The sequence below is a fragment of the Nanorana parkeri genome, unplaced genomic scaffold (assembly GCF_000935625.1).
Source record: "Nanorana parkeri isolate BGI_ZX_2015 unplaced genomic scaffold, ASM93562v1 scaffold418, whole genome shotgun sequence".
Classification (NCBI taxonomy): domain Eukaryota; kingdom Metazoa; phylum Chordata; class Amphibia; order Anura; family Dicroglossidae; genus Nanorana; species Nanorana parkeri.
The window spans coordinates 58,888-69,418 of record NW_017306686.1 but is presented as its reverse complement, the minus strand read 5'-3'; the positions used below and the strand labels follow the sequence as shown (position 1 = coordinate 69,418).

The window sequence follows — 10,531 nt, the reverse complement described above, 5'->3', positions numbered from 1 at the left end:
CCCCCCATTTTTTTGAAAGTTACACATAAAAAAATAATTTAAAAATAATTTTTAAAAAAAAAAGTCCCCACCTCTACATACACGCATGTAAATATGCGTCAGGTGCACATACCTGCGAAAACGACGACTGCTCCCATTACGCCGCACATGTTACATATCGCCGCGAACGTCGGAATAAGAGCAATAAGTCTAGGGCCATCAATTACTGATAACACTAAACTGATGAGCTGTAAAAGCGTTTAAAGCGTCGCCTATGGCCAATTTTGGGTATGCTAGTTTTTTGCGATTTCGCAAGTTTTCGCAATTTTAAAGTTTGACATGTTTGGTGTCTATTTACCCGACGTGACCCCGACTTTTATATTTTACCAAAAAAGTGGGCAATATTAGTTGTTTTATAACATAATGTAAAAAAAAATTCAAAATTTTCAGTAATTTCTCCTTATTATAGTAAAAAATAAAACCCCCAGTGGTTATTAAATAACACCAAAAGAAAGCTCTATCTGTCCCCAAAAAATGGTATAAAATTCATTTCAGTACAGCGTTGCATGACGGAATAAACGTCAGTCAAAGTACTGCAGCGCTGAACACTGAAAAATGGCCTGGCCAGGAAGGGGGTCTAAACACCTGGTCTTCAAGCGGTTAAGGGGAAACACAGTGCGATTTATTTTTTTTAAACAGACGGGTTTTAGCCATTCGTTTCGTTATACAAAATGAGGACAAAAAGCTTTGACTTACTATCCACACTCATATGTATCTCACCCAAAAAGACTTCAAGTTTTGTGCAGGTTTCTTGAAAAAAAAAAAACAATGGCCCACAAGTAAGAAATTGGATTTCGGGGGGCTGTCTGTACACAAATGACATATAGACCGTCTCCAAAAGGCCATAGCTTCAAAGCTGGGCAACTTTAAGAAATAATAGCTCCTCCGGACTGAAATGGAAAGGTCATTTTTGTCAGCGGTAATTCACAAAATGGCTTGTGTGTCCGTTATATAATGTTTTATAAAAAGTGGAATTTCCTTTTATCAGTCTGCTGATTTTTTGATGGCTTAGCTGTGCTGCTCCCATCCAGTAGGTCTCCTCGGATGTGAACACTCTCCACTAAGTGTTTCACCATCTAAGCAGTTGACTGTGACCAGTTAGCTATTGCAGTGGTGGGCCCTTTCATATGGCAATCAGCAGGTGATTCCAGCAAGCCTCAGTGCTTTGTTTCTAAATGAAAGCTTTGTCAGAGACCATGAATCGCTTCTGAACGTTCCCAGGCCTTTCAACTAGTGACCGCAACACTTCGAACATCAGAGATGGCTCTTTGTATTCCCGGGTGGTGGGATCCCTTTGTTCTGATAACATGTCCGTCTGTGCCTGAAGATTTTAGCAGTGCATGGATGGCATAGAGATTACTAGCTTAAAGGTACGTCAATCCTTTACCGCGCTGTCCTATGACACGTTCTATTTTTCTGCTACTTTAGCTATCGTGCTTTAGATCGGTGCTTGTGGATAAAATCTGAAAGTTGACCTCGGATATAGTAGGCGCAATATAATGCATCTCTGTATTTTTTATTACGTAATTAAATATGTTTTTGAATGCAAACAGTATAAGTACCTGAATCTGATCTGGTATTAGCCTCTTGTAGGTTCTGTACAGCAGGAAGATGCGGCACAAGATGCCAATCAGTTCAAGTGTTGGCAAGAAGCATGCTGATAGGTGGAGAAAGCAGAGCGACATCATTGTGCTGCTTCTCCTTTCGCTGCCCAGTCACAACCTGGGGGTGGGTTCAGGAAAACTTGAACTCAGAGGAAGTGGGTGGAATAATGCTGCCCATCAGACTGAAGACATAGAGGGGAATTTATCAAAACTGGAGCAAACAAAATCTGGAGCAGCCGTGCATGGCAACCAATCAGCTTATATCTTTCATTTTCAAATCTTAACTGAACAAACTAAAGAGAGAAGCTGATTGGTTGCCATGTACAGCTGCTCCAGATTTTGTTTGCTCCAGTTTTGATAAATTCCCCCCATAGAGTTGCAGCAAATTTTGGTTTTGTTGTTTTATCTTTTAATGGGCTGTTGATTTTCTATTGGCCGGGGACCTGCTGTGAGGAAATAATGATATTATAAATATAATATTGCTCCTTATAGCCATCTGAATACATGTCTTCACGGAGGACGCAATAGAAAAATTGTCTCTGTACAGCACATTACTTAATTTCAGTATCAAGAAATATTTACAAAAACAAATGCAGTGAGATGGTGAGACATGGCAGAAAGAAGGCATTCCCAGGATCACTTTACATGTGTTCTCTGCAGCTGATCCCTGGTGGCCAATCATAAACTAGCTTCAGAAGCAAGAATTCCAGAGATGCCTTCACATAATGATCTGACATTGACTTTTAAAGGTGCAGAATGGGGTGCTGTTATTCTCGTCCTTGTTTTATTATATTGTGGTTTTACTGACCCAGAAATATGAAGTAGGAACACTTGGCCTGCATTCTTATTCCTACTCATTATGCAGTGAAGCAATAAGAAGGATGATAACTCTTGAGCCTACACCTTTTAGGTCAGCAATATTCACTCCCAAATTTCTATCCTGTTGCTTTTGGCCAGACATCTGCCTATCTGAGTCCATCCCAAGGCTGAGCAGGCACATGTCCACTGGTCTTGGGAACTAGCCTCTAGACTTCTCAGAGAGGAAGACTGCATATGACAGATATCTATGGCAGGTTTTCCCGGGATTGATATGGTTGCATCTGGCTGTACAATTTTATTTAAAGATGATCTAAACTCCGGAAGCTGTGTCCATAAAACATGCAAACCAGGGACAGAGGACAAGTCACCAGTATTGCCTGTGGTCTACCTGAAGCTGATCTTTGTCCCATTACTGGCTCACCATACCTTGTAGTGTGTCTGTGTGGAGGTGTTCATCTTGGAGAAGCCAGGACTTTTCTTACTTATTTCAGAGCTGCCCCCCCAATGATTGGTGATCTGATGAGGAATGGAGAAATAATCAAACAGCAGTGGAGGTTCAGAAGCACAGCTCCACAGAATGAATGAAGCAGAAGCATCCTTGCACTGCAGCTTTCCTTCTAGTCACAAGAACAGTGAGCTGCACAATAGTGACATTACCAAATCTCACTTTAAATCTCCAGAGACTAGCAGTCAGAGGGAGCAGTGCCTTGGATCTTGTACTGCAGTTATAGAGCTATCAGACTAAGGCTAAGTTCACACCTAGGCGATTGAGCTGGTGAGCTGTTTCCGCACGGTTGTCGCACATTTTTGTTTGCACGATTTTGCTGTGAAATTTGTGCAGTTGTCAATGCATAGAGATGTCTATGGGACCCAAACCACATGATAACCGCCCGAAAATAGCTCCTGCACCGTTTTGCGTGGCAGGCAATTTATACCATGCAACAAATGGTGTGAACGGCTTCCAAAGACTAAATCTGCGCGATAAATCGACTAGGTGTGAATGTAGCCTACTATTTTTTTTGGAAGGAATTCAAGACAAAGGCTATTTTTTTAGGGTACTACTTGGGCACAATTAACATTTCTAGATGGTACTTACAATATAGCAAATCTTCTGAGTTCAGGTCCACTTTAAAGGAAAATTGAGCGCACTCTCTGGTTCTAGCCTGTCTGCTAAAGATAGCATTTGCAGTTCAGCCATTTTGCAGTTTTACTTGTTGCCTGGAGTTCTTCTATGAATGATCTCCTCCACACATCTCCGTAGCTGGATGGCTTCACGCACTAGCAGACGTGTTTAATTATTGCTGTCAGATTTAGAGAAGCAGGATGTAGAAAGCAGCCTTGGGAAGAGGAATTGGAACCGACTGGCGGCCTGGGATCTCACTGCAGATGTCAGATGTTAAAAAAAAACACAGGCGACTTAGTGAGCGCAACACTTTTACATTTTAAAGGTCAGGTTATTGTATTGTAGTTATTGTATTGTAGCGGAATGCAAAGCTGATGCCACCTCGTACCAAGTGTCTGCTTCTTCTCCTGTAATTATTTAATGATCCAGATTTTTCTTTTATAGACTGTGAATGTAAATCAGGCAGAAGCTCCATTCCAGTTTGTAAGAAACTAATTCTCCCAGCATGTCCTGCAGTGTGCTACCTTGTAGTTGTCAGTCTTAGGACAGGGTTCCCCACAGTCATGCTGGAAAAGAAAAGAGCCTTCCCCAAATGGTTGCCACAAGGTTGGAAGCGCACTGTTGTCTTACAAGTCTTTGTATGCTTGATCATTAACAGTACCCTTTAATCCAGTAACTTGGAGGGGTGTCAGAAAACTTTGGAACATATAGTGTATGTGGAATAATTAAACAATAAAAATAGGACCAGTTCATGCCTGAATGAACGCAGAAAGTGTACGAGCTTTTCTTTTATTAAGTCATGGGGCCCAGCAACTGTAAGAAGAGGGTATTAGTGTGAAATTACATTGGTGTTATGGGGTGAGAGATGATAGTGCATAATAGTGGTCCCACCCACCATGAGACTTTATGCCCTTGGTGCTTAACTTGTGTCCTTAGGGCTGAATGCAGCCCTATGCTACTCACTGTGCTGCCTGAGGGCCCCAGCAGACAATAATTCCTCACCTAGATGATTACTCGAGGACAGAGAATTAAAATACTGTATTTATGAAACAGGGTTCTCCTGACCAAATGGTTTATTTTGTTTACCCGTGCTTGCTTTTTCGGTACTAGATCGATCTATCTATCTAATCTATCTAATCTATCTAATCTATCTTTCATGCTGCCATGAATATTTGAAAGGGGTTATGGGAGCTCTGTCTTGTGAAGGATCTATAATGGCAGTAAGTTTTCGCAGTCTGTTATGTGTTCCCAGTTTTTTACAGTCTCCTGCAGCATGCCACCATTCTTCAACCATGCCTGCAGCCATTAACTATCTTCTGCAGTGTGCCCACAATCTTTGACTGTCTTACAGTGGTCTCCAAGCTGCAGCCTGTGGGCCCGATGCGGCCCTTTGCTTTCCCTCCAACCATGGGGCACTATTTGCACCACTGGGACCAGCCATGGGACAGTATTTCCCCCACTGACCTCAATGATGAGGCACTATTCCTCCCACTGACACCAACCGTGGGGCAGCATTCCTTCCATGGATACCAATAATGAGGCACTATCCTCCAATGGACACCGGTGATGGGGCACTATCCTCCAACAGACACCAGTGATGGGGCACTGTCTGTTCCTACCACAGACACCAACAATGGCGAATTATTCCTTCCCTGACTAACCACAGATATTAGGTTATTTTTTTACTCCCACTGCTCTCCAACCTGGGGCATTTTTTACTCCCACTGAGATGAATTTTCTATTCCCACTTGCCACAGTCCGAGCCTCCTGAGGTCTGAAGGACCGTGAACTGGCTCTTTGTTTAGAAAGTTTGGGGACTCATGCTGTAGTAACTCCAGTCTCTGGAGACATTTTCTGTAGCATTATGTTTGGCCCCTATGATGATGTCGGGGTCCGCACTTGATGCTTCATTTAACAAGAGGACCACCACTGCTCTAAATAAATGCTTGTGTATTATCATTTCACAATAGTCTCTGTTTTGGAAACATTTTTAATACAGATCACCATGGCTTGGCGTGGTACGAGAAATCTGCACAGTCTTCAAGGCCAATCTTTGCCGCATTATGTCTTTAAATTTCACTGCAAATGAAAGTAATTTGTTTACAAGGGTCAGGTAGCACTTAGTGTGAAAGTTTTGTCTCCGATCCAGCATAAGAAAGATTGATTAAAACCAGCCCTGCAGTCAGCAGATGTGGTAGGTTAATTACTGGAACTTAAGACGAGGGTTTTTTTATTTTTTTTATTATTTTGGTTTAATGCAGAGCTGCATCAGAGAACAGTTGATGTGTCTGTGCTGCATTTACGATAGCACTTAGTTTATTTAAAGAAGAACTATGAAGTTCACTTAAACTTTAACAATGTTTAAAGTGAGCGGAATATTCAATGGTGTCGGCTTTACATTTGAAGATGTGCTATTAGGGGAAAAATGCTCCTAATGTGGCCGGGAATAAGACCTGGCTGCAAAATAATGGTGTTTGTGTAGCCGTGACGCCTACCAGGCATTCCATACTATGTAGTTTGAATGCCTTCCACGTGCTTCTAGCAAAGTGTTGATGAACCAGTACTCAACAATGAGAAATTTTAAGCCCAATTTCTGATGGGCGGCTAAGGAGTTCATATGTCTGTCTTTCCGAGTTCAAAATCCCATCTGGGACATTATCAAATGCAACATGTTCTCCTTTTGTTTGAGAACGTTTCCTCTGCAGTCTACTGTTTCCTTCCACTATCCAAAATAAACATCCAATACAAAATTCGGCTATTTTGTTTTCTCACAAATTAGCCCTGGTGGGACTTTAAGGAGGAACTGAACTCTGGAAGCTTTGCTCAAAATAGAGACAGAGAGCAAAGGACCAGTCAGCAGTATTTCATTTGCTCTCCTAGCAGCAGATCTTTCCCCAATATTGGCTTACCATGTCTCGTTCTGCACTGTTTCTCTGTGTTTTGCGATGGCCATCTTGCTAGAGGCAGGATTTTGCTTTCTCCTGCCAGAGTCTCCAGCAAGGAGACTCTGAGCAATGCGGTAGTTGCCAAATATAACTCTAAATCTTTTAGCAATTAGAGGTAGCATTGCCTTAGATCTGGTTCTGCAGATACACCGCTATGAAGCTACAAGTAGGAAAGTGCTTAGGCACACTCGCATAGCAGGAATCACACTGCTATTTTTCAGGAGGTATAACATATGTACATAATTCACTAGACGGGTTGAACCCAAAGGAGCACTCGATGTAAAGGACATCTATTGTTGAAGGACCTGTTCCATAGAAATGTGAAAGAAGGCCCGCCATGACATAAGTAAACAGGCTTTTCCATCTTATTGTGTCTACAGGTATTCGAAAACGTTCCCCCAATCCCAGTGGTTTATGGCATTGTACCCCCCTGCAACCCTGGCCAAGCTTTCTGAATGGCTGGGATGAATACCGTGACGAAATGGTCATCAGTTTATGGGTTCAATGTGTATTGGTGTTGGGTTATGTTTAAGTATGTTATACTGTGTAACCTGTTTATCAAAAGACTGTAGGCACCACCCCTCGTTAGCTCCCTTTTTGCTCCAAGGAGCTCAGGACAATGACATTCTCCTGCGTCTGGCCACACTCCTGCTATGGCTGTCTGGGGCTCTTTAGCATTATATTATTGGGGATTATAATCTTATCTGATCACTTTCTGTATAAAAGGTTGTACAGTTGCTCAATAAATCAGTTTCTTTCACCCTACACTCGGGTCCCAACTGGGGAAACTGGTAGCTAAATATCAGCAGGTTGCAGCATGCCCTGAGCAAGGAAGAATACAGCGGCGGACATAATCATCCTGAGTACTGGGGTCTGTCACAAATACATTATTGTGCACCCTGAGCCCAATAGGGCTTGCAACCCTCCCCATCCATATGCCTGACCTGAGGAGTTTGTGTCATCAGACCTGTTTTCATGATATGGAAAACCATTAATCTATCAAACTCTCAGTTTAGAATGTCACGTGGAGAAAAACAAATAAGCTAAAATGTGATTTTGTTGAGCTGGAATGATAACATTTAATCTTCCACACATTTTATTCTGCTTGGAGCTATCATTTTCTCTCCGCTCTTGCATCAGCGCATTAGAGAAGAGGAAATTTCAGTGAATAAACAAACATTTTTTTTCAAGGCTTAATTAGTAAGTGCAGAGAGGTTTTCAGGTTAAGTGGGCCCATCCTTCTCAGTAACACACGAACAAAAGGAAAAAGAGCTGCACTCCAAATCTCTCAACCTCAGTGTTGAATGGGAGCTCAGGGTGTCGGCTTTGTACCTGGCGGATTAATAAAAGTATACAGCGGCCAAGAGATTTAAAGTGCGTCTTTCTTTTTTCCTTTTTAGTTCGTTTGTTACTTAGAGGTGGAGACGAGCCGTGCGGGAGGGCCTGCACTCATCGCTGGAGTGCCAGGGACGCACATCTGTATCTGAGCAATGGGTCTCTCTTGTCTGCAGAACCCATCCTTCTGTTTTGTATTAGCACATTGAGTTTTCATTAGCTGTCTGCGACTCCTCTTCTAGCTGAATAACCTGTTGAGCTGAAGAGGTGCAACGGCTGAATCTCCACAATATTATTTATGATGATCAATAAACTTCTCAAGTTTTTGTCTTATGAAGAGTTTAAACATATGCTATATGTTCACATTCAGGGGTACAGTCATACAGGGACAGAAATGCACCTGCACCAAAATGTTCCCACAAAACTGGATTTGCACAATTGTTTAAATGTCTTTGCGTGCAAATACGGTACCCTTACTGGATATTATTAATTTTGAGGGGTGTCTACTTACTTTTGGCAGTATAGTTTAGGGCAAGTAATTTGGCTGGACAGGCTGGCAGGGAAAACAATGCTGTAAAATAAGAGCTTATTAAAGGATCAGGCCACACAGAATTACCGTATTTTGCGCTCTATAAGGCGCTCCGGTCAATAGGACGCAGACATTCTGTGATTCTGTGACAGAAGCTGCAGTTCAGTGACCGCTGAGACATGTGGCGCTGTGATTACAGCTCCACGGCCTCAGTAATCAGAGCAGACGAATAACGACATTCTTCGTCTGCTCAAGGGGCTCTATGGTGAGCTCCTATGCCGTGGTCACAGTCCCCCAGAGGAGCGGGGTACCCCAAAAACCACGGCGGGGGCGGACACGATCGCCGCTGCTCGATTTAATACAAGTGATCTAATTAGATCACTTGTATTAAACGAGCAGCGGCTCCCACTGTACATTCAGCTCTGCTTGGCTGGAGCAGGGCTGAATGTACAAAAAAAACTACTCGCCCGGCGCCCGAAACTGCATGTCCGGGGCTACGGGCGATAGGTATTCGCTCCATAAGATGCACACACATTTTCCCCTGACTTTTGGGTGGAAAAAAGTGCGTCTTATGCTGCGAAAAATAAGTTTTTTTTACTTTCAGGTTCATCCTGGTGGGATGAATCTCTCTCTATAGCTTCTGAATCCTCTAGAGAAATCCAGTCATGAGATATCTCTGCTGTTGTTCCTTGCTCTGTTCCTGCCCCAGTTGATTCACTGCGTGTTCCCCTCCGCTTGTTTCTACTTACTTGAAGAGTTTTTTTAATTCTTCATATTATTAAATAAAGCAAACATCCACCCAGAAGAACATCACCCCCTGCAATGGCCCCAGCAGTTAACGACCTGAAGAGTAAATGTTAACCCATGAGGACAAAAATATGGGAGCTGCCATTGTGGATTTTGTTTTTGAATTTGCAGGCTTGAAGATTGTCACACTAAACCTGACTTTCAAGCATATGGCGGGTACCATATCACTCGAATAACAGGTTCCCAAATGCTGCCCTGTTATTACTATACAGGAATTATATAGCGCCAACAGTTTGCACAGCGCTGTTCAATATGTTGAAGAGAAATCTTCCTCTGAAGTCTGTTACCAAACCAACATTTTCAGAAGTGTTGGTTTCCCCGCTGTGCTCCACATTTTCTCTTGGTTTCCCTGCTGTGCTCAGTGGTTTCTTCCACCGACCCCCATGCCACTACTCCAGACAAAACCTTTTCTATAGTTTTGGATAGACCAGGTAATGATTGGTTTTAAATGTTTTTTGGGTTCCCACAGAGGAACAATCTCCAAAATTGGGACACATACAGCATTGCAATGTGACAGATGTCTTCAATCTTCCCTATTATATCCAAAACAAAACAAAAATTAGCTAGGGTCAGGCCAATCCCAGTTTTACCATGCTCCCATCCCCTACCACCATATATATTTTTTTTTATTTACATTTTTTTTTTAAATCAAATCTTTATTGTGTTTTTAAAAATACAAAACTGTACAAGAAACAAGAGACCAAAGAAAACCCACAAATAATGATCAAATGTACTGAAATATATAATAAAACTCTCTAAGCACCATCAAGGTTAACCTCGGCAGAATACATGTCTGAGGCCAAGAGAAGAAAGATGGACTCTTAGAAAGAAGTTTAAATAGATATAATTAAGACATGCTTCACGTGTTTTGGTCCTGTCCATTGCTTACAAATTTTTGGAATCAGCATGAGAGCTATTAGGCAAAAATGTACAGACCACCCAATTCCGTTAGATCCTGCCTTTTCCTGCTTCACCATAATCGGCTTTCTCTGAAGGGCTATAAACGCTCTATCCTTATGTACTTAATGAATGTGGCGGGGGCCTGTATCCCTTTTTTGTGGAAAGAGTCTTCACCCCTTACTGTACGACAATGGCTTCTGCAGGTTAATGACATTAAACACATGGAGGATCGTCCTAGCTCAATGAAGGGAACTATGGAGAGGTTCTCTACTGGTTGGTCTTACTGGTTCAAATTACTCGAATCTGATGAATACAGGCATGGCTCTTTCTGAAATTACCACCTCCTGTGTTCTACCAGCAGTCTGTGTAAATAACCACTCTCTGTCTGAGCTCTTCACGGGCACCCCATCGTTTGTAGCCATGTCGTGCT

At 42.4% G+C, this 10,531-nt stretch overlaps 1 protein-coding gene across 1 annotated transcript in view; it reads left to right on the top strand.

Annotated features, from left to right (window-relative positions):
* PIGK (phosphatidylinositol glycan anchor biosynthesis class K) overlaps window positions 1-10,531 on the top strand; it is a 102,490-nt gene that overhangs the window by 90,814 nt on the left and 1,145 nt on the right. The gene's annotated exons all lie outside the window — the stretch shown is intronic.